This window comes from Notamacropus eugenii, chromosome 2 (genome assembly GCF_028372415.1).
Source record: "Notamacropus eugenii isolate mMacEug1 chromosome 2, mMacEug1.pri_v2, whole genome shotgun sequence".
NCBI classification, from domain to species: Eukaryota; Metazoa; Chordata; class Mammalia; order Diprotodontia; family Macropodidae; genus Notamacropus; species Notamacropus eugenii.
The window spans coordinates 192799735-192825577 of NC_092873.1; the positions used below are offsets into that span (position 1 = coordinate 192799735).

The 25843-nt window shown below is 38.7% G+C and overlaps 2 long non-coding RNA genes across 3 annotated transcripts in view; one reads left to right on the top strand and one right to left on the bottom strand.

Annotated features, from left to right (window-relative positions):
- Positions 1 to 25843, top strand: part of LOC140526671 (uncharacterized) — a 78437-nt gene that overhangs the window by 51024 nt on the left and 1570 nt on the right. Inside the window, exon 3 of one of the 2 annotated variants that reach the window (XR_011974471.1) lies at positions 2783 to 2817. The exons of the other annotated variant lie outside the window; for it this stretch is intronic. This is a non-coding gene — a long non-coding RNA (uncharacterized lncRNA). The remainder of the gene's footprint in view (positions 1 to 2782; positions 2818 to 25843) is intronic. 2 annotated transcript variants of the gene reach the window in all.
- On the bottom strand, positions 2152 to 25508 carry LOC140526672 (uncharacterized). The gene is made up of 3 exons (XR_011974474.1): positions 25392 to 25508; positions 5596 to 5675; positions 2152 to 4583 (listed from the first exon to the last, which is right to left on the bottom strand). It is a non-coding gene; the product is annotated as an uncharacterized lncRNA (long non-coding RNA).

Sequence of the window (25843 nt, forward strand, 5' to 3'; positions counted from 1 at the left end):
GTGGGTTCTGATACTTCTATGCCTTTGTTGACACTGCTCCCTATGACTGGGATTCTCTTCCTTCTTCATTGCCAATTAAATTATTTTCATCTTTAAAAATTCATCTAAAATGCAATCTCTTTGAAACTTGATTTTGATTGGTAGCAACATTACCCCTCAAACCTCACATAGCCCTTATTTTGTAAATTTCCAACGTACTTATTGTGCAGATTAGAAAATACAACATTGCATTATATATGTATACATGTGTATGTTTATGTATACATATATGTGTGTATATATATATTGTTATATTTGTTTAGTCTGGTGTTTTATCTTTCCATCAGGCTGTAAGCTTGAGGGCAGGGACCATGTCTTATCTGCTTTGGTGTCATATCTCTCTATCAGCCTGTAAGCTCCTTAAGGGCAGGTACTATATCTTTTCCAAATTTTGTATTTCCATCAGTGCCTAACATAGTTCTCTGCAAACAGTAAGTGCTTAATGAATTTTGTTGCACTGTTATGTTTTGTTGCCATGAAGAAGCAGTTTTGAGTAGGATTTTTGGTTTAGATTTTTTAGGACCTAATTTGGATTCCTTCTCTTTTCTCTCAGGAAAAGATTGTCTTTCTCCTTTGACTTGTCCAAATCATGTGTCTATCATACTGCCATGTGATTATGACAGTCTCCCAAAAGACAAAAGGGAAAATGGCAGTATTACAGTCACCCCCATATGGAATTCCAAAGACCACAGTATTGTGGGAGAACATGCCAAAGAACTCTGAGGCAGTTCTTGGCCATGTCCCATCTAACTGATATTAACTTTGGATTAGATAATGGGGATTGGTTTCTTTGGGAGCTCATAGATTTATAATACCCATTTAGACATGAGATTGCTAACCTGAAGATTCATTAATTCTAATGGGGGCAAGTAATGGTGATAGGCTATACTACTTCCTTTCAGACTGAAGAGGTCAGTTTTTGGAGGATATGGCCAAACATGAGGATTTGGTCTCAGGCTTTGTGTCTTCTGATGGGTCCATACTTATCTGGCAATATGGTAATGGCCAAAACAATGTTAGACCTAAATATTTGCCTAGTCGTTCCTCTAGGATTCTGCTTCATGATAATGGGGAAAATGAGGAGGGCAAAACTTGTTTCACTAGGAAAACATGGTATTTGGTCTATTTACACTATTAAGGCACAGAGTTCTACCCAGGCTGAACTATATGCATAGGCCAGTCATGAGGCAATATGAATACGGGGCCTGGGTCAAGGACTCAGCAGGTATGGCCAGCCTGTAACCCCTAATAGCTTTTTTCATCTCTGGAAGTCAGTAACATGGACTTGCCCCCATTCTAGAGAGAAAATGTCATCTTGGTGATGGTAAACATTGTCACCAAGATGACTTTTTTTTCACCTCTTTACTAAATTTCACACCATAGCCTCTTAGACTTTGCCTGTTTCTTAAGGAATGTTTCCATCTTTGTGGCCTTTTTTTTCTTCTCATCTTTGATTAGTGTTCCCTGTTCATCTCATATTTCTGTATTGTATATTTCACCTCATTTTCATGAGAAAATTTTTAAGTGAAAGTTCACCTCTCCATGGCATATTATCTTCAGTTTAATGAATGAAAGAACAAAACCTTGGAACAGTATCTCCAGTGCTACAATTTCCATAATTCAATTTAGCAAATGTTTGTTGAGTACATACTATGTACCAAGCACTGGCTAGGTATTGGAGATAAAAACATAAAAATAAAATAGTCTCTGACCTCAGGGAGCTTACATTCTACCATCAGGGTGGATGGGACTGCCTAACAATACAGTAGAGAAATTTATCCCAGCTGAGGCTCTCCTCTCCTCAATAGTGACTGTTTTTTGGACTACCATTTTAGAAAATGTTTCTCCTCACGCATGCTTGGCCTCTTTCTAGAGTCTTCTCTGGAATTTCAATTGCTTTATTGTCATCTTGAGAAATTTCCCAATATTGGTGACTCCTTCCCCCCAAAAACCAATTTAGGAAAGTACCCAGCTATGCTTTTCAAGATGCACTCCTGGATTGTCTCCAGAATTTTCTTCCTTTTTTTTGATTGACAAATTACTTCCCCTTTTCTACTTCTCATTTACATGTTGTCTTTCCAGGTAAGTATGAAAGGTCTTTAAGGGCAGGGATTAGGAGTTGTGCTGGTAAATGTTTAATATGTTTAATATTTAATAACCTGCTTTCTGAAAGCAAGATAAACTTTAAAAATTCAATCTGAATTATTCATGTTTTCTTCATTCTTTGTTAAGGCTGGATAATTAACAAAAGAGAAAAAGAAGAGAGTAAGTGCTTAGTAAGTACTTACTCTGTGCCTGGCCCTGGGCTAAATACTTTACAAATATTATCTCATTTGATTTCCACAAGTACCCTTTCAGGTAGACTATCATTACCATTTTACGATAGAAGAAACTGAAGCAAACAGAGGTTGATGGACTTGTCCAGTGTCACACAGCTACTATGTGTCTGAAGCTGAATTTGAAATGAGGTCTTCCTGGTTCCAGGCCAAGTGCTCTTTCAACTTTGCAACCTAGGTGCCCACTATAAATAGCCAAAAAGCAATAAATCAACTTTGAGAAGGATTGTGATGCTTATTTGTACTTGTATCCCTGCAATTTAGCACAGTGCTGGCACATCATAAACACTTAACAAATGTCTTTCTTCTTTTTATCTATCTGGTCTATTTGTCTCATAAAAACAAATCCTTGCTTTCTAACCTCATTTTTGTTTTCTCTACATTTACATGTACTACGATTTTCTTAGCCAATGATTACTTGGAAGAGTTGGAGGACAGCTGGGTAAGTGATGCACAAACATGAGGCTGACTGTACTGTAGCCATGATTACGTATGGGGACAGGTTTTCTATCCTTCTACAATTTATATACCAGTGGACTTGTTAGAAATTATGGAAACGCCAAGTGGTGAGCCATGTGACTTACCAAGCTTGGCTTATTCTCTTTACTCTTTATCTTCCAATGTTGTACTGATCTTTGTCAAGAAAGGCTCACCTGGACTTCAAATTACACCGTCCAAACACTCTACACATGTTTTCTCTATATGTTTCCCTTCTTCATTGATAGTGTGAAGAAGAGTATGCCTTAGGTTTATGGTAAAAATATTTTATGAATACTTTTCTTACTATGACATTTATTTTGCTGTTTGTTATGTTGTTTGTTCAACTATGCTGTTTGTTTTAAACTCTTTACGTCTTTTGACTAACAAAAGTAGAGACAAAGGATTTAGAGCTCATGAAAACTTTTGAGTGGATGTGAACACACATCTGGGGTAGACATTTATTCGATCTGGATTCAAAGGACTGCATGCAGAAGTTACTATGAAGAGTAAAGATAAAAAAATGTCTTGCTGTTCTGAACAATGTACCCCAAATGAACATTGCCTTCCAATCCATCTGTATTTGACAAAAAGATCTTTATAACCCATAAAAATATCTAGGACTCTGTGACTTGAGTGATGGAAATGCTTCATCCTTTGGCACGTTATTGTGCTTGAAATTCATTGAGAGTATTATTTGTGGACCTCATGGCTGTGGTATGTCCAGATCTGATGAATATCAGTATTATATAGACTTAACTGGTACCAAGCTATTGGCAGAATACTTTTCAATATTTGAAAATTTTGATAGTTCAAACACTCTGCTTATAATCTTACAGGAGGAAAGGAGGTCACATATTCATAGCAGTGCTTTTTATGATAGCAAAGAACAGAAAGCAAAGTAAGTACTCACCAATAGGAAAATAGTTTAACAAATTGAGGTGCATGAATATATGAATATTACTATGCTATAAAAGTTAAGAATGTGAAGAATTCAGAGATGCATGGGAAATCATATATGAACTAATGCAAAGTCAATAAGCAGAATTAGGAAAACAATTTTCACAATGACTACAACAAGGTCTATAGGATACAGAAATTTCACTCTTCTATATTGGTGGTAAGAATTTCCCCCCTTTGGAGTATCCTCACTGATAAAACAGGTCCAGACCAAAATAAAATTGTTACTCATGATATAGTTCATTCACTTTCTATGGTTCTGTTATTCTTTTCTAATACCAGTAATAGAACATTCTCCTCCATCTAGCACTATTTCTTTTCATTTCCTTTTCTGAAGTGGTGGTGAGTAGGATTTGACCATTCTGTATTTGAAAACATATTTAGATCTATTTACCTCTAAATTTGTTGTTGTTCACAGTTCTTGTTCTTCATTTGGTGTCTTTATTTTTCCCCTAACTCCTTTGAACTTTTGTTTACAGGAGATGCATAAGCAGTACATCTGTGAATGGAGGGTAGATGGGTATATGGTGGGGAATTGATTTACATTGGCAAGGGCATGGATGTCCTATCTTTGTAGCAATGAACTGCACTTGTGAGAGTATTTACAACTACCACTCATCAATCACCTTCCCTGGTTTCTATGTGATCAAAAATCTGTTACTAAAAGGTTGCCATGTTCCCATGTCTGGAAATTTCTTGTAGATCTTCCTTCTTGTTCTTCTAAAAGTTTTCTCCACTTTTTCCCTTTGCTCCATTCATCTCTTTAGGGTACTGCTGGAAAGAGAAAAGAGCTGGCCTCAAAACTTTTTTTTAAATTTCCTTGTCTGGGAAACAGGCTTGAATTGAAAGGTCTTGTTCGTGGGATTTTACTTCTTGAGCTGGAAGAGACCTCAGAGGTTATCTATTCCAATTCCATCATTTTAATAAAGAGCATACTGAAAACTGGTCACATAGGCAGTAAGAAGGAGAGGTAGGATTTTTCTATAGATCCTTTGATTCCTGAAACAGTCCTCTTTCCACTGCCTCTTTGACTTCACTCCTCACCCTTATAATGCTGTAATAGAATTTAATACCTAGACCTCATCTGGTCACTGAGGCTTTGTATCTCTGCCATGCTCTACTCATTAAGAAAGACTATTGAAGAGAGAACCAAGAGGACAGAGAAGGAGGTGACATTAATTTCCACCTCTGTGGAAACATGGGAAATTTAAGGATACAGAGGGAAAGAGAGTACAAGATGGCATTTAGGGTAGAGAGTGTCCGCTCTGCATCTGGCCCACACCTCACAAAAACTGCCTGTGTCCAATCTAATGCAAAAGTACCAGGCTCAGCATTAAAGTCCAATTTACTTTGAGTAAGGAAGACCAGGGTCGGCCCTTGCTACTATAGGATCTTAGATTTAGGATATAAAGTGGCTTTAGAGTTCATTGAGTCCAAATGTCATTTTAGAGTCCAAATTGAGTCCTAAAGTTAGATGACATTTATAAAGTTTGAGAGACACTATTTCTGGATAATTTAATCATTTTATTAATAACACCAGGAGGTTTATTAATAGAAGAATGGTCATTTGGCTGTCTCTCTCTTAGACCAAAGACAATCATGGCGGTGGGCTCATGACTTATATACTCATTGGAAGGAGGGGTGTTTTGAGTGGTAATCAACTCTGGTTAACAATTAACGAGAGAATGATTATTATGAGTGACTGGACCTGAACTTTGATTATGTCATGTACTTCTAAATTACCTCCAACTTTGGGCAATCTTTTCAAAGAATTTAATCTCACCTGAACCTGAGTAGAGCACAATGGCTTCCTCATCTGGGTGGGGTCTTCATTGAAGAGAAGGTTAGCTCAGAGACTGAAGCCTTGAAGTGAGGATAAAAGAAAAAGGGTGAAATCTGACTCTCCTCACATTATTAATAATTAATAATAACAATTAATAATTTCTTTCAGACAATAATAGCCAACATTTACATAGCACTTACTATGTGCTAAGAGCTTTATCTCATTTTACCCTCACTATCTAACCCTGAGAGATAAGTACTATTATTTTTCCCATTTTATAGATGAGGAAACTGAGGCAAAGAGAGATTAAATGGCTTGTTCAGAGGCCACACAGCTAGTAAGTGTCTGAGCCTAGATTTGAACTTAGGTCTTCTTGACTACAGGTCCTGCACTCTATTTGCTGCATCACTAAACTAAGTGACTTGCCTAGGACCATAGGGCTTACCAACTGGTAAGTATCTGAGGTGGAATCAGATACAGTACGCAGGTCTTCAAGAGTCCAAGGTCAATTCTCTAACCATTCCACCAAAACATACTTGAATTGAAGAACATTTAAAAATGTTCCTAGAGGGATATGTAGTAGAATCTCCTACTGTCATTCTCCTTTAAATAATAAAACCTGGGCTGTACCTGAATTACTTTTGTTGTCACAGATACATCTTTCCCATCAACAGACTTTCCCTTCCCTATCCGCCTATTACATAACACAGCTACAATATGCGAGATTTCTGTGAGAGACACACATAGAAATAAATGCCAAAATTTTCCATGATACCAACACAATTCAACTATGCCTTTTTTCATACCTTAACAGCTGACTTGGGACAGTGCTAAAACAAAAACAAAAACCTCAAAATGCTCCAAAACAACCTCCCCTGCCCCAACAGAAAAAGAGAAATCTGTCCAAAGACATCAGGGTTGTAGCCAATTTTGTACCACTTGGCCCAAGTTACTTCCCTACCTTGGCCATAAATGCCCTAGTTAAGTGTTCCATCCATCACTACAATTACTCTCAATATAGTCAGTCTGTAGGCTCCCCTGGGTTTCATTAGTTATAGTGCTAGCAGCAGGAAGACTGGTTTGAAGACGATTTCCCAAAACCAGCAGGGTGATAATTAGGGCCTGTCCTAGAGAAGTGGCTCTAGGACAGAGAAGAGATACAAGATGTATTTATTGATAATGTGTCACAACGATAAGAGTACTGGTGTCAGAGGCAAAGAACCTGAGTTTAAATCCTGCCTCTTACACTTACTACCTTTGTGACTTTGGGTAAGTCACCGAACTATCCTGGGCCTCAGTTTCCTCATCTGTAAAATGAGAAAGGTAGACTAGATAATTCCTGAGATTATTTCTAATTCTAGATCTATGAGCCTCTTACAAGACTTGCCAGTTTAACTATGTGAGTCACAAATGTGTGCTTGATACCTCTGCTATAGACAATCAGAGATATGATTTTGGCATTTTGAGAGAAGTCAGTATGGGGAATATAGATTTGCATGTCATCTGCATTGAGAAGTTATTTGGAAAGTCATAGGTGTGAATGGGATTGCTAAAATAGAAAGAGGAAAGCAGAGCTGAGGACAAAACCTTGGGGGAGACCAGGAAAGATAAAGGAGAGGCAGGAAGAGAGATAAAGAATAAAGGTACAAAATTCAGAATATCCTGAGAGTGTAAGAGGAACCACGGTAAGGGGAAATGGGCATAAGGAAAATCAGGTGTCAAATACTTCAGGGAATGTAAGAAGACTGAGCACTGAGAAAAAAAAAAAATCATTGCATTTGGTAGTAAGGCAATCACCGGTGACTTATTGAGAGCAATTTCAGAAGAATGGTGTGGATGGATTGTTAGTGTTAGATGAAGAAGATGGAAACATAGATATACGTTAGATTTTCAAGAAGATTGGAGTAGTGTGGAAAAAGAATCGTAGGGTAATGAGAAGGCTCCTTCATGACTGGAAAGATGGGAGCATGGTTTCAGGAAGATGGGAAAAAATAACTCAAAACAATGGTGAGGGAAAGACTGAAAAACCATGAACTCTTAGCTCATCACTCTGTATCACTAATTTTACAAATAACTTTGCACTGTCTGTTATCATTTCCTCTACTATGCGCTAGAGGACAAAGTGCATAGAGTGCTGGGTCTAGAGTCAGGAAGACCCATCTTCAAATGAGTTCAAATCCGGCCTCAGATGCTTACTAGCTGTGTGACCCTGGACAAAACAGTTAACCCAGTTTGTCTCTGTTGCCTTATCTATAAAATGAGCTGGAGAAGGAAATGGCAAAATACTCTGGGTTTTTTGCCAAGAATACTCCAAATGGGTTCATGAAGAATCAGACATGACTAAAACGCCTGAACAACAATAACAAATTATATTATTATTTAACTTTTAACATATTTACATCTTCTCTCAATCTGGGGTTTTATTTTTTAAAGTATTAGATTTATGAACACCTCTTGTTTTTATATCACATTAATTCTAAACAGGCTCAAACTTTCATCTAACTATGTACCATCTCCCAGTGAGCTAATTCTGAGCAAGAGGGAAGTCAGCAGGAAACAGGAATTCCACTTCATGTTGTACGAGTTCAACTTCTGTCTTCTCTGTCTTCTCTAACCTAGCCTTTGGAGGGAAGAGGAGGGAGAAATGGGTCCCTCCTTCTAACCATGTGACTTCCATCTTGTGATGCATGTATCTTCTGACTGATCTTCAGCCTCTTCTGGGAAAAGGAGTGGTTTAGTGATTAAAATATTCACACTTCATCATACCCTATACTTTCCAGTGATTTTGAACCCCCTGTAGGTCATCATCCAAACCCTGTCCCCCTGACCTGATACCTTATTCCCATTCCCCTTAAATTTCCCACCATAAAGCTTCATGCTGCCCAGCCTTTCAACTGTGCCCCCTGCAATAGCTGTTCCATAGACAACAAATATGACTTCATGTCAAATCTTTTTAAGATTAAGTCTTCATCTTAAGTTTCCCATTCCTTCTACTTTTGAGCAATCAATGAGATCTAGCTCCCTCTCTGATACAGCCTCCCTGGCCACCTTTCCAGTACTTGTTTTATTTTCATTCATTTCCCTCTTATCTCTGGTCAAAGTGAAAGAGTTGGAATATTCTTTGCTCCCCATTACCACTTTCAGTTCTCCTCCCTCACCTCCACCTCTCAGTAAATTCTCTTCCCTTGAAGTCCTTACAATCCACATCTTCCACCCAATTGAAATCCTGATAACTATTCTCTATAGACTTCTAATAATTCCCCTTCCTTTCTCAAGAAGATGGCTCACCATCTTTCTCTCCTCCCCAAGCCTTGTTCTCATACTAAAGGACTTCACCATACATCCCTCAAATACCCTAACATTCAGTTCCTCAGTCTGGTCCTTTCCCATGACCAATTCTTCTGTGCCATTTTAGTTGCATGCAAAGATAGTCATTTCTATTAGATCTTGCCATCACTCATAGATGCACCACCTCCATGTTCAAGAACTCTGAAACCTCCTTCACTGACCATAATCTTTTGGTTGTTCCCCTCTCCCTCTGCCTCTTAGCCTATCAAACTCTGAGCCTTGTTGACATTATATGGTCCTTAGTTTTCTTCCAGGTCATCACCTCTACACTAGCCATTCTCTCTCCTCTTCTTCATTGTGACTCCTTGGTGAATCCCTTCAACTCTACACTGTCCTATTCTCTTGAGTCCCTGGCCTTTTTTACGTATCATGAATGTCACTATACCAAACCTTAGCCATAGATCATTCCCACTATCCACTGATTTTTCTCCTACATACCTGCTGTTGAACAAAGGTGGAAAAAGTATCACACAACCATTCTGACTGGGTCCACTACAAATATGTTACATGGCTTCAACCAGACCCTCACTGCTGGTAGGCAATCCTTCTACCATCTTGCTTATTAACTTGCTATCCCACTCTCCACTGTGGCTATTCTCAACCTTTGCCTCCCTCCTCAAGTCTCCCATGGCTTCCCCTCTCCCCACTCTCTCAGCTAAATACTTCTCTTTTTAACTCTCTACTTAACTTCCTAAAATCTGGCTTCCAACTTCTTCATTCCATCAAAAGTGCTCCCTCCAGAGTTGCCAGAGATCGCTCAACTGCTGAATCCAATGACTTTTTCTCATTCAGTTTTTATTCTCCTTGTCTTCTCTGAAGCCTTTGCACTGTTGCTCACTCATTAGCTGTAGATATGCTCTCTAGAGGAGAGTAGGGCCCGTTCCTCTACTCTTTATGTATTATTCACTTCAGCTCCCATGGCTTTAATTACCATCCCTATTGTGATGATTCTCATATTTACATATCTGGCCCAAACTTCTCAGCTTACTTGCATTCTTGCATTTCCAATTCCTATCTTAAAATGGATGTACAGTACACATCTTGAACTCAACATATCCAGAATTGAACTCATTATTATTCCTCCTAAGCCCAGTTTCCTTCTAAACTTCACCATTGCTATCGAGGGCCCATCCTTCTAGTCTTCTAGACACATAGCCTAGATACCAACCTCTAGTTGTCACTATCTAGAGTACCCTATATCCAATCTATTGTGAAGGCCTGTTGATTTTACTTCTGCAAATATTCCTCCTCTGCTGCTACCACCAGTCTGATTTAGGCCTTCATCATTTTATGCCTATACTATTACAGTAGCCATAAGTCTCTCCCCACTCTAATACATCTTCAATTTAGCTGCTAGTGATTTTCCTGAAGTGTAAGTCCAACTGATGTCACTTCCTCACTTCACCCAGACCCTCCCATCCCCCTACTTCAATAAAATTCAATGGTTACCTATCACCTCCAGGATCAAATATAAAATCCTCCATTTGAACTTACAAATCCCTTTATAACCTAGTCCTCCCAACCTTTTCAGTCATCTTACGTCTTAATCCCCCTCCATATATCTTTTGATCCAGTGACACTGACCTTCTTGCTATTTTTTGAACAAGATACTCCACTTTACAGCTCTAGGCATTTTTTCCCCTGACTATCCCCCATGCCTGTAATGCTCTCTGTCCTTATCTCTGCCTCTTGACTTCCCTGGATTCCATCAAGTCCCAGCTAAAATCCCACCTTCTACAGGGAGACTTTCCCAATGCCTCTTAATTCTAGTGGCTTAATTCTGTAAAATATTTCCTTTCTATCCCATTTACAGCTTATTTGTACATATTTGTTTGCTCCTTTTCCCCCAAAAGATTGTGATCCCCTTGAAGACAGATGTTATCTTTTGCTTCTCTTTATATCTTCAGAACTTAGTACAGGGTCTGTTACATTGCAGATCCTTAATCAATGCTTATAGACTGACTGAACATAACCTTTCACTCTCAAATACTGGCCCTTCAAATATTAAAAAAAAGCAAGTCAGCAAAACCGAGCAATATCAACTATGTCTGACAATACTGTGAATGTAATACTATGTCATCCCCTACCTCTGTTGTGAAAGGAGGGAGAAACATTTTCTCAACTTTTCTCCTGGGCCAAATTTTGTCATCATAATTAGTATATTCAATTTCATTTTAATGGTTTTTTCTGGTCACATTATTGTAGTCATCATGTATACTCTTTCCCTGGTTCTGATTATTGGCTTAGCATCAGGGCATATGAAACTTCCTACACTTCTTTGAATTCTTCACATTTTTCATTTATCATAGCCGTGATATTCCATTATATGTACATACCCTAAATTCTTACCTCTTCTCCAATTGAGGGTACCTCCTTTGTTTCCAGTTCTTTTGCCAACACACACACACACACACACACACACACACATTCACATTCACAGAGGTACGCACACATGTGCACAGATGTACACACAAAACGTGAAACTCACATGCCCACCTGTGCGACACATACATGCATATCACAGTGTAACATATACATGCACAAACATGCGCATATATACATTCAATACACATCTTGAAACACTGTTATGAATATTTTGGTATGTCCTGTATCTTTCTTTGACTCTCCAACTAGATTTCAAATTCCTTAGCAGGAGGGGCCATATCTCCCATGGTGTCCAGAATTATAGACATTGAATATATTTTATTGATTGACACCTGTTATTCAGGAGGTGTATGGTTATACTGCCTGTGCAGTTTTTGCCCCCTTGTGTTTCTCTGTGTGTTTTATCATTCATCACAACTGCCTTCCTGAAAGATGTATTCTTTCTTTCCCCCTGTGCTCCCACCCAAACCCTGGAGAAAACATACTTAACCTTATGGCAGGAGAAACTCACATGGGCTGGAATGTGTATTAGTCAGCACAGGAGAGCCTCTTAGTTCTCTGAGCAGTGTTTATCTTGTGCCATGGCCCTTTGACAACTTAGCCTAATTGAAAAAACTTCATGCTGGGAGGTCCTTGAACTGGGCTATGCCCCTACTTCTATCACTGATTTGTTCCTTGACCTTTTACTGTTCTTGCACTACTAATCACCAAAACTGGAGAACTTTCACCGTCTGCCTTTTCCTGAGCAGCGGAGGACTGCTGGAAGGAGTCGGGAAACTACTGAGCAGGTTTCCTACAGATTTATGTTATCTAAACTTAGCTGTGTGTCCTCATTGCTTCATGGCAAGACTAGAATTCTTTTATTTGTCCTTTATCATCCCCTATCCACTCCCCACAGGGATGGTTTCAAACCTTCTCATTTCTTCTCAATCTCCCAGTTCTCCCATGACAATCCATCTGTCATTCCCACCAGCAAAGGATTCTATTATATTGCAAAATTCAAGGTCTTTAAGTGTGTTCTCCCTTAATTTCCTTCCTCCATTAGGCAAAGTTTCTAAAATCATAGAAGGGACCTTTGAAATCATCTAGTTCAACTTCATGGTACAGATGAGAAAATGATTGAGAAAAGAATGGACTTGCCTTAAGTCACATAAGTAACAAAGAACTGAGTTGGGATTTGAATCCAGGTTTCCTCTCTTATTAGATCCTATCCTGTGATTGATTCCCTCCTCCCACTCTTCTCATTTGATGGTGTGGTTTTCCTCCCGATGGAGTTGACTTGTCTTCAATCCTTGTTGAGTCATGACCTCTTGCCTTCTAAATCCTTGCTCCGTCAATCATTCTATCTCTCCCTTTCTATCAGCTACTTTCCTTTTGCCTATGAACTTGGAATATCTTGAGTTCTGAACAGCAACGTCAGGCATCCCTAATCCTTAAAAGACAAACAAACAAGCAAACAAAAAATTTCCCTTGAGTCTGCTATTTCTTTAGCTATTGACTTATCTTTCTCCTGTGCTCTAACCACTCCAGTATCTTCGCCAAGAAAACCCCCAAGAGTCAGACATGACTGAATTGATGGAACCACAACAACAACAAACCTTTTATGTCATGAATTCTTTTTGTAATCTAGTGAAGCTGACAGAATAAATATTTAGATTCATAAAATAAAAAATAATACAAAGGAAAATAATGATGTTGAATTAAAGTGGCATTTTTCCCTACCCAAGTTCATAGAACTTCTGAAAGGACTTTGTGGACTGCAGGTTAGGAATCTCTGTCCTAGAGTATATAGTCTGTGCTTACAGCCTTTACCTTTTTTATTTAGCCACATCACAGACCCATGCAATTTGGTCTGCCCCCCAACACTACTGAATCTGCCCTTTTCAAGGACATCATTGGGCTACCATGTCTCTTAAGTATTGTTCTATATTTCTCCCCCCTTTCTTAGGCAAATTTCTTGCAAGAATGGTCTGCTCAGTATTTCTCTTCCCATTCTCTTTTTAAGTTCTAGCATTCAGGTTTCTGGCTTTATCACTGAACTGAAACTTCTTTCCCCAAAGTTGCTAGTGATCTCTTACTTGGCAAATATAATGGACTTTTCTTAATACTTAGCCTTCTTGATTTCTGTAGCATTTGACACTGTTTAGATATTTTCTCCTTTTCGATTTTAATGACTGCTCTCTCTTGATTTTTCTATTTGCCTGACCATTCATTCACAATCTCCCAAGACTATGTTCTGGGCCTTTTAAACATTTCTTTTTCATACTTTCTCATTTATTGGATTCACTTATTGTCTCTACGCTAATGACTCCCAGATCTATCTATCATCTATCTATCTATCTATCTATCTATCTATCTATCTATCTATCTATCTATCTATCTATCTATCTGTCTGTGTCTGTCTGTCTGTCTGTCTGTCTATCTACCTATCATGTCTATCTTTTCTGGTTTCTCCCTAATGAGCTTCAATCCCAAATCAGCAGTTGCTTATTTGATAATGCCATCTAAATGACGCACAGACATCTCAAACTCATCATATTCAAAATAGGACTTATCTCTCCCCCTTCTGTCTGGCAGCAAGATGGTATAGGGGACAGAGTGCTGGGTCTGGAATCAGGAAGACTCATCTTCTGACCTCAGACACTTACTAGCTGTGTGACCCTGGGCAAGTCACTTAACCCTTTTTGCCTCAGTTTCCTCATCTGTAAAATGAACTGGAGAAGGAAATGGCAACAAACCTCTCCACTATCTTTTTCAATAAGTATGTTCATGAAGAGTCAGACATGACTGAAACCACTGAACAACAACTCTTTCTTCCCCTCTACCCAGTCCTCCTTTGAACTTCCCTATCATTTTTGAAGTCAGCCCCCACACTCACCCTCCCTCCCAATCTGAACCTATCTTCTGACCCACATTTTGAATTCCTTGGTCCTTCTTTCCATCTGGATGTCCCACAAGAATGGTATTACCAGGTGAAAGGGTAGTTTAAAGGAGAACATTGGTTAAATTCAATTTGAAGCAACTTAAATTTAAGGTGCCCTTCCAGTTACCTAGTCTCTGGGGGCTGCCTTCACCCCCAGGTATCATCCTCCATTCTCATCACATGACACCATAGAAATGGAAAAAAAAATCTTTACTTAATGTTATTACAGAAAGGTAAACAATGAAGGGTTAATTTAAGAAGTAAGTTCTCCTAACATCTGTTTCCCCACACTACCTCTTCCCACCATCCAGGTCTGGGACATCCTTGTTCCCTAGTCCAGCTCATAAACAGGACGTCATGAGTACATGAACAGAAAGGGTATAATAACTTGTCTGGTGGACAAACGTTGAAATCTTGAAGCCTGGAAGATGTTCCTTCTCTTCATTGGCATGACAAATTCTCAGTGTCTGAGAATCATGTTGCCTTAATGTCTGAAAGTCAAAGACTGGTCACTGCTGCTGCTGCTAGAGGGGTAGAAGCACATGGGTCTTCCTGTTAGTGAGGGAAGGATTTGCATATTCCTAACATAGAAGCAGAATAAGTGGAAGGATGCAGGAGCAGCAGAAGTTGAATGCATCTCTCCTCAACTTCCGGGATTCACTAAAGGGTATGCTGGAGTTGGCTTGTATTGGTTTTCAGGAGTTAGTTGTTAAATTTTCAGTTTGTGAATTTCTACCTTGGAAACAGGCAAACATTACAAATCAGGGTTTGATCTATTGATTTGTTGGTTGTCTCTAGACTTAAGAAAGGGAAGGAAAAAGTTAATAAGCATATAAAAATTTATTAAGCATATAAATGTGTTATGCCCTTGTAGAGTCTGTTGTTAAACATTTACAAGCAGACCTCAGCTCTGCATCTATTTCTTTCCTCATGTCACTTTCCTTTTATTATCTCAAGATCTCTCTTCCCTCTTTCCCTTTTTGCCTTTTCCTACATCCCTTCAGTTGCCCCTTGCAAGAACTTTGGTGGTATTTTCTATTCATATCTTGGGCACTTGCCATCCAGCACACAGCATCATCAGTAACTCCCTTCCAATGAGAGAGCTCCTCACTCATTGACTATGGAACTCCTCCTATGGAGCCACTCAGACATTCTTTTATTTATTTATTCTCTCCTTAACCACACTGTGGTGCAGCATGAAGAGTGCTGAATTTGTACACCTACTTACTAGGTATACAAGCCTGGGCATGGGTAGGTGGTACAGTAGATTGAGTCAAGAAAACTTGACAGCCTCAGACACTTACTAGTTTTGTGATGCTGAGCAAGTCAAATAATTACTACATGCCTCAGTTTCCCCAGCTGTAAAATGGGGATCATAATAGCACCTACCATCCAGGGTTGTTGGGAGGGTCATATGAGATAATATTTGTGAAATGTATAATACAGTGCCTGGTCATCCTTTGTTGCCGAGAAGACCATGCCATCAGAGAAATGATGACATGACTTGCATTTGACTTTGCTTGGAGTGAGGGAGGGCTGTGCAGGTCACCAGCCTCACTTCTCCTCCAGAGCCATCTGAATCCAGAATATTTGACCAGATATTCATCAGGATGACTGGAGATGACCCAGGATGAGGCAATTGGGGTTAAATGACTTGACCAAGGTCACACAACTAGCGAGTGTCAAATATCTGAGGTGAAATTTGAACTCAGGTCCTCCTGATTCCTGCACTGGTGCTCTATCCACTGAACCACCTAGCTGCCCCCACAGTGCCTGCTATATAATAGTTGAATAATAAATGCTTTTACTTTTCTTCTTTCCTTTATTCTCTCTTGTCTTTTTTTTTTTTTATCCACAATGTGAAGGATTTAGAGTAAAAGATTTCAAAATTCTCTTCCAGCTCTATCCCTTGTTAATCTCATTCAGTCTCCTGGCTTCACTGGTCATCTCCATCCAACTGATTGCCAAATATTTATCTCCAATATCAACCTATCTTTTGACTCACATTTTGAATTCCTTGCTCCTTCTTTCCATCTGGATGTCCCACAAGAATGCTATTACCAACAATGGAAATTAGGTGAAAGGGTAGTTTGAACATTGAATTCAATTTGAAGCAAATTAAATTTAAGGCACTTTTCTAGTTATCTAGTCTCTAAACCCTGAGGTTATAGCAGCTTGGTAGCACACTGGATAGAGCACTTGTCCTAGAGTCAGGAAGACTTCTCTTCCTGAGTTCAAATCGGGCCTCAGACACTTACTGGCTGGCTGTGTGACCATGGGCAAGTCACTCCATCCTGTTTGCCTCATCTATAAAATGAGCTGGAGAAGGAAATGACAAACCACTCGAGTATCTTTGCCAAGAAAATCCCAAGTGGTGTTACAAAGAGCTGGACATGACTGAACAACAAACCTTAAGGTCATGCTTAACTCTCATGCCCTACTTCCCCATGACTTTTTATCTCAATAATTGTAATAGTCTCTTAACTAGTTTACAGGATCCTAGATTTAGGGATGGAAGGAGGAGAGGCTATCTAGTACTCACCGCCCCTGTCCAGCAGTGTGCTAGAGTCAGCTGAATGGGCTCATGAGAGCTGATTGTTCACTTTTCATTCTGAACATTCGTACCTTAGAAATTAGCAAATATTACAAATCAGGGCTTGATTTATTGTTTTGTTTTGTTGATTGTCTGGACTTAAGAAACTGATGGAGAAAATGTTAATAATCTAGATTAAACTTAAAAGTGTGTCTTACATGCATTTTTTTCCCTGAGATCTCCTGCTACAAAATGGTGATTTTTCCATTTTCTGTTAGATAAAAAGAGACAGTGTTATGCAATCAATAGGTATTGAGCAACTCATAAAGACTTAATCAAATTTAAGTGCTGCCTCCAACCTATACCGGATATGTGAACCTGAGCAAGTGACTTAATTTCTCAATGTCCCAGTAAGACTATAATTTATAATCCAAGTCTATATAATCTAAGACTGTAATTTATGAGCAGTTACAGATTTGCATTGGGGAAGGGAGTTTCCCCACTGGAAATTTCCTCTACCAATGAATCAACAATTCTAGTTTCTCCTTCCTCTACCCTGCCTCCAATTTTTGATTTTCAAGGCTTTCTATAATCTGGCACAAACCAATATTTTCAGTCTTTCCCTCTGGTATTCTTTCTCATCTATTGGGTGCTACAGCCAAAATGATAAAACTAATTTTCCAACTTTATCTTACCTCTTTGCACTTCAGTGACATTGCACAAGCCATTTGCCATATCTAGAATTTTTATTGTTTTTGTCCAGTCATGTCCAACTCTTCATACCCCCATTTGGGGGTTTCCTGGCAAATATCTTGGAGTGTTTTTTTTTGCCTTTCCAGCTCATTTTACAGAAGAGGAAAATGAGGCAAACAGCTTTGAATGCCTTGCCCAGAGTCACACAGCTGGTAAGCATCTGAGGTCAGATTTGAACTCAGGGAGATGAGTCTTCCTGACTCCAGGCTCAACACTCTATCCACTGCACCACCTAGCTTCTCATATCTAGAATAGACTCCTTCATCTCTGTTTATTGTTATCTTTCCTCATCTTCAAGGCCCAGGTCAGAAACCACGGTCTCTTTGAAGACTGTGAGTCTTCCAGACCACTATGATTGAATTCTCCTTGGTGCTTAATAGTCTTCTCACTTGTATTATAGTTATTTGGGACTCTTTCCTTCTAGTAGGAAGCTGGCACTCAGTCTTCTTTTTATCTTTGGCATCTAGCAGAATGTCTTGCAATTATGTTATATAATAAGTATTTATTGACCTGAATTAAATCACAATCTTCACAACTATGTGGTCTTTCTGCACAAAATATCTCTCTGTAAAATGGGATAATAAAACCTTCCCTTTTTTAGCTTATGCTAATGTCCTAAGGAAAAAAAAATGAGTGGGGGTAGGGGAGTGGGTTGATTAGGATAATGATACAAATAAAGAAGAAAAGAATGAGTATCACTGAATGAAATGTTTTAAAAGTGGACAAGGGAGCAGAAGGAAATTCAGAAGCAGCTTCAGGGAACTTGCAATCAGGAAGACCTGAATTCACATACTGCCACTGACATTTACTAGTTGTGAGACCCTTAGTAAAGCACTTAATTCCTCTAGGCCTCAGTTTCCTCAACTATAAAATGGGGAAAATAATAGCACCAACCCCCAGGATTATTGTGAAGATGAAGTGAGATAACTTGTGTAAAGAATTTTTGCAAACCTTAAAGTGCTATGTATATGCTAGCTATTGTTAATAAAAATATGAACTTAAAACTAAATTAGATTATTAAATAATATTTAATATCTATTGTATTATATTTAATATTATATTATTTTAAAAGTTTTTTAAAGCTTAAAACTGCACTAAGATTATTGGGACATTTGGTATAATCCATGTCCGTATCCTTTGTATATTGAACAGTTCGTGTTTAAATTCATTATAAAAAGAAATTTAAGAAAGTAAATAATGTGAGGTATGAGTACTGTGAAATGTGTGAGAGAAAAGTCTTTTATAAAGTCTGACAACCCCTAGGATCTGCTTCCTCCAACTCACACCTGCACTGGCAGGCTGAATCCCCACAAGGCAGTGATGATCACCTGAGGGGATTGTAGGCTTTGCCCTCTGGGTCCTGTTACAAATGTAAATCATTGTTTTCTTCAACTTCACTTGGTCAGCCTGGGCACTTCATCTAGCAATAGCGATAATGGCATCTGGTGATTCATGCAGGCTAACTGATAAATGGGAGGCAAAACATTCTGTAGCAGAAAGACCAAGGTAAATTAAATAGAGAAATACAAAATAAGGATTTCCCCCTCTCCCATACCGAACAAAGGGGAAATGAATCTGCCAAATTGATTTCTTATCTGCGCATGACAAATTGCCATCCCATCCCAGCTTCCCCCAGGTCATTTGCCACAGGTAGATTCAAACAGGCTATTTCTTTTCAGCAGGCTCCTGGATGTTGCCTGGTGGTAAATGTTCATCATGGTATAACTGTTTCTGCCTGCAGATAATATCCCTAGTCCTTTCTCCTCTTTACAAAGCTTAAATCTGAGAGGAGAAGGGACTCCTTCCATGTTTACTTCCTGGGCTTTACCTTAGCAGAGCAATTATGGAGAGTTCAAGCCAAATATAATTTCTGTAAATGAGAAATTTCCGTTTTCATGCACCAATTGACATTATTACCCATTAAGGTTAATTGGGAAGCTTCTCAGGCTTATCTGAGTAATGATGAACAGCTGGGATAGATCACACTCCCCTGGGATCATTATGATGGAGCAAAACCCAAACAAAATCTAAGACTTGGTCCTTTTACCAATACGTGATTCATGTTGGAAAACAGTGATCGCAGTTGTGACTAGACAGTGGCAGCTAGATGGTGCAGTAGGTAAGAGTGTCAGGAGAGTTCAAATCCTGCCTCCATCCCTTTCTAGTGGTGGGATCCTGGGCAAGGCACTTACCTCCTCTGCCTGCCTCAATTGCCTCATCTCTAAAATGGAGATGACAATAATACCTCCTCACAGTGCTGTTATGGGTTATCAAGTGACATAATGTATGTAAAACACTTTGCAAAATGTTTGCTGTTTATATCATTAGTGTGAAATATTGGAATACTATATATTCTATAATGTTCTATGTAATATAATAATGTATACAATATGTAACATGCAATAAAATATGTATTAATATAATAGGTACATATAACATTGTATAATATGTAACATATATATACTATATTACATAATATGTATATAATATGCATGCAATATATTACATAATGTCATATAACTTGTATGTGATATATAATATTTGTGTAATGCATTATATCATATTCTGTGATGGTATATTATATAATTTGTATATAAAGTGTATAACATTGCATATGATATGCTATATAATTTGTATGTATAGTATATATTACATATAACATGTATATTATATGATACTATGATAATATATGATATATAATTGATGTGATGATGATAATGATGATGACAACATTTGTCCAAGGAGATTTCTGATTGGAACCAGGAAAACAATATGTGATTATAATATAATATAATATAATATAATATAATATAATATAATATAATATAATATAATATAATATAATATATATATGACATGACATGACATGGCAACATGACAACATAATATAAAATATAATATGTGACTATAATGTAATATAAGTGAAAACAATAAAATAGAACTGATACCTGTGTAAGTATAATGAGCAATCTTGGCTTTGGTGAGATGGGAAAATGCTTTTTCCCTCCTTTCACTGGAGAGGTGGGGGCACTATAAGTATGGAATGTTGTATATGCTGCCAGAGGAGCTTAGATTTAGAGCTAGGACGGACTTTAAAGGTCATCTGATCTCGGCCTTTCATTTTATAGTTTGGGCTAGCGGGTTTAAGGGACCTCCCCATGGTCACACAGGTTGTATGCATCAGAGCAAGAATTCAAATCTAGGTTCCCTTGAGACTTTTGATTTTCTCTCTTTCTATTATACTGCACTGCCTCAGGCATGGTTGGTGTCAGTCCTTCACACTACAGTATTTCCCTTTTTGGCACAGGGGATGACAACTTAGATATAAAGTTTTACTGGATGCCCTTTGAGGTTCTTCCCAGATCTGACACTAAGTCTGGATTTCCTAGAAAACCAGGGCATTAATTGTTCCTTCTTTCTTTCGGTTGCCACATTCTCCTTGCGGTTTTCTCCTGAAAGCCTCCCTTTTGACAATTGGTGTAGTTACTGGAAGTAGATTCCATTGAGTAACCAGCTTCTTCTCAGAATTTCCTAACCTCTTGAACACATGGTGTTGCCAAAAGCTCTAGAAATGGCCATTTCTTAGGATCACTGTTTGTGAACTGGATTCAGGGAAAGAAACATGAAAGAAAAAAGTTAGCTGGGTTTCCTGAGGCCCAGTCTCAGGCTCTTTTAGGGGAGCAAAGGTTCTCATTTCTGTAGTTGTTTGGAAGGGGATCAGATTTCTTGCCTAGAAGAAGATTTATAACAGTTCTCCTCATTGCTAGAAGTCTTTAGACTTAGTGTTGTGTTCCAAACCAGATAGGACCTCTGAAGAAAGGAGATGGAGCTTTTTTTTTTTAATAGCTTACTGAGGGGGCAGCTTTTCCTGGCCTGCAAGTACACAGGACGATTCACACACTTCTCTTGTTGATCTTTGTCAAAGCACAGGGCAGTAGATATAAAGCCCAAACAGATAATTTCGCTGAGGGAACCCTACCATGTTAGTGGGCTTCTCATTTGTCTCATTTAGATTCCTGTAAAAACATTGGATATTCCAAATACCAGTCTAAGCTCATTCATTAATAGGTCAAAAAAGCTACCTCCAAAGAAACAGAATGAATTCAAATGAGACCTGAGCTCTTGGGAATTTATTAGAATCAACTGTTCAAATTCATTATGATACCTCAATGTTATACACATCTCAATCTCCTTCCCACCAGGAGCCCTGGTTGTGGGCTCAAATGACCTAGATTTAGTCTTGGGAAAGGTTGGCTCCTAAAAGAGTGGAGTCAAGCTTTCCTTACACTCTTTGATTCCACCCCAGAGTGAATAACAGCTCATAATAGCTAGCTTTTATTTAATGCTCTAAGGTTTGCTACACATTTTACAAATATCATCACATTTGATCTTCACAATAACCCTGGGAGGTTGGCACTATAATTATCCTCATTTTAGATGAGGACACTGTTAGAGAGAGCTTAAGTGACTTCTTAGGGTATCTGATTCAGCATTTGAACTCAGGTCTTCCTGACTCTACTGGGCCACCTAAGTGCCTCTACTTACAGGGAATATATATTTAAATGAAGCTCCATTTTACCTAACATCTCCTCTAAAAAGGATTAAAAGGATTTCTTCTAGAAAGGTACTAAATGTACAAAGTAGATGTCAGGTATAGGAAAGATATGTTTTTCAAAACATATACACAAGTAAACACAAACCAAAACAACCAACATCTCATAAGCATGCATTAAGAAATATTTAAAGTATGAAATGGTATAACCCATCACCAATTATACTATCTTATGGGACTGCTGACCAGATATTTTCACTTTTCCCTCTTGACCTGCACTAACTGTGTAACTCAAAAGCCTGGGACTTCAGACCAGTCAGGCATGACTCTTTAGTGCCTCTGGGTTTAGGATGATCCTATTAACGGTCACGATGTAGTAGGAAGACTGGTGTAGGAGTTAAGGAGGTTATAGTTTCACCTCTGTTACTAGGTCTTGCTATGTGACCTTGGGGAAATCACATCCTTTCTCTGAATCTCAGTTTGCTCCTTTTCAAAATGAGGAGCTTTGATGACTTTATCTCAGTAGTCCCATTCATCTCACATTCTATGATCCTCCCAGTAGCATTGCTTCTAAGTGATGAATTCACAAGTCTCTATTGCTCCTTGACTTTCTACAGACACATAAAAATCAAAAACTCAGTCCCCTCCCCCATATTTCCTGTGTCTAACTTTGGAATAGTAATGTGGAGTAAGATGGGTCTTTGAAGGTTTCTTTGAAGCTTGAATTTGTAAAGTACCCACCTCATCTTAGATGAACCTAATGAGTTAACCTTCATTGAAAAATCAACTCAGCTTGCTCTTAAACCTGAAGGCTTCTTCTTTGTTGCCTGCTGAAGAAAAATACATTCTGCATCCCAGCATTCAAGGCCCTCCAAAAATGGAGCTCTAACCTGCCTTTCCAGACTCAGTTTCAGTTTGCAAGTTCTACATTTTGGTCTACTACTCTCTGTCTCCTATTTTTGTCCTATTCCTAGCTCCATGCCTTTGCTGGATGTGGCCCCCATGGTTGAAATGGGCTCTTCTTTTCCCTATCTCCTTTGCAGAAGTCTCTGTCTGTTGAGGTGCCTCTTTTTTTGAAGTTCAGTTTCACATTCCTCATCCTTCATGAAGGAGGTAGACAGTGGATAGAGCATTGGACCTGGAGTCAGGATGATCCAAGTTCAAATATGGCCTCACATATTTACTTGCTGTGTAACTCTGTGCAAGTCACTTAACCTGTTTGCCTCAGTTTTGTCATCTGCAAAATGGAGACATTAATGCCACCTACCCCCCAGGGTTATTGTGAGGTTCAAATGAGATAATACTTGTGATTCACTTAGCACGATGCCTGGAACAGAGTAAATGCTATGTAAATATACCTCTATATATCACCACCACCACCACCACCACCATCACCACCACCACCACCACCACCATCATCATCATCATCATCATCATCATCATCATCATCATCATCATCATCATCATCATCATCATCATCATCTCTCATTTGAAACTGAGGTCTCTGTCCTCAGATTTTCCACAGCACTTTATCTGTCCCTCTCCATTGCTCTTAGCACATTTTCTCTTGGATCACAGTTATTTGTGGATACTTTCCCCCTTCTCTATTAGATTGAATACTCATTGAGAATATTTTGTTTTTACTTATCTGTGTACATATTGGCAGAAGGAAACCTAGCATGATAAAAGATTATGATCACATAAAGGAATTTGAGCATTCATGAATATGCAAGTAGAATACTCTTGGCAAGATTAAGAGTGTGACAATCCCTGTGTGTGGCTGAGGTGGAGTGGGTGAGTTAGTAAGGGGACAGAAATTAATTGAGGAACAGGGAATTTAGGGAGACTGAAGCAATACCAACATATACAGTTATCTCTTCCACATCCAAAATTTCCCCATGGCAATTTCATTATATCGTAGGTTGGCATAAGAAATTAAATGAGAATTTTTTGGGAGTTTTGGGGAGCTGTAGGTGACATGTGAAGGCCAGCAGATAACAGAAAAAAATTTAGAAACTCAAAACTGTGTAAAATATACGTATAGTTTTGTGTATCAACATATTTTATCTTTTAATACCATAATAATTTAGACTTCTCTGGTATGAAGGGAGGGCCAAAAAATTTACATAGATTTTCCAGATTACAAAGGTGCCATGCTCTTAGGTCCTGTGATGTGGAAGGGATAACTGTTTATAATACCACAGTAGCTGAGCTTTTGCATCTACAGACCTGTATTGATAGGCAAGGGCAGCTAGGTGGCACAGTGGATAGAGAACCAGGCCTGGAGTCAGGAAAACTCATCTTCGTGAGTTCAGATCTGGCCTCGGATACTTAATAGCTGTATGACTCTGGGAAAATGATTTAACCCTATTTGCCTCAGTTTCCTCATATGTAAAATGAACTGGAGAAGGAAATGGCAAACCACTGTAGTATCTTTGCCAAGAAAACTCCAAATAGGGTCAAGAAGAGTCAGACACAATTGAAATGACTAAGCAACATTGGTGGGTAAGTTTATGGTGCTAGAGTTGAAAGGGCTATTAGGGGCATTTAATCCAGCCCATTCATTTTGCAGATAGGGAAACACGATAACAGAGGTAAAGTTACTTGCCCAGGGTCACAGAGGGAGAGAAGGCAGCAGATTCTGGTTTTGGATGAGTGGCTCCTGAACCAAATCCAGGACTCTTTTCATTGTACCATGTTTCAAGTTTCTCTGAAGAAATCTTCAGACAGGATCTTTCATTTAAGACCATGCATATTTCAACTCACTAAAGCATTGGATTTTTTTTAAAGCTATTATTGAGAAAAACTTCCTTACATAAGAGCAAGGAATTTTGTAGATGCCCTACCTTGCTCCTCTTTCTCTATGGCTTCTCTCCAACTTCACCTTCTTTTTCTCACTAAAGAACTGAATTTTTTTTTGGCAATTATTGAGAGGTACCTCCACACGTTAGAGAAAGAAATTTTAAAGATGGATTATACAGATTTCCCCCACCTTGATGTTGCTTCTCAGTAGTTCATCTCCAACCCTACCATCTTTTTTCATCCAACAACAAAACAAAAAGAAAAAACAGCTTGAAAGAAAACTATACCTACTGTAGATAACTAATGACAACTTTAGGAGCTTTGCCAGATAATTTTCAAAACAAGAATATGATGAATCTCCTTCTCTTGGTAGTTTTACAGCAGATGTTCCTGCTGTCCAGAGGCCCAGATTGCATCTTACTAGCTAATGGGGAAATCATTAAGTGAATCTGGCCTGTTTGTCAGTGACATCCTTAGGTGGGCATGGGTCATTTACTTACAAAGGTACAGGCAAGACTTTTCTTCCCGTCTTTCTCCTTCCATGTGTGGTTTTCTCTTAGCCATAGTCCTTTAGAATAAAATGTGAACTTCACAGGGGGATTCAGTCACTTGAGATATCCCAGATTACTGTCTGACTTTAAACACAAATGCTGCACGTAGCTGCTTGGGGCCCTCCCATCCATTGGCAGCCTCACAATTCCCAGGCATTACCTCCCATGATCTCAGATCCTGCAGAGTATAGAGCTGGCCTGCATTGCCCTAGTACAAAATATGCTTAAATAATCAAAGTGTTGAATGTTCCCCTTCCTGTGCTTAAACTTCATGAATGTCAGGGGTTTAGGTGCCTGAACATACAGTGGGGTCTGTAAGCAACTTATGTGGAAGATTAATTTTTGAGGCAGTGTGTTGTAAGAGAAAGAGGATTTGACTCAGGAGTCCTGATTTTAATTCC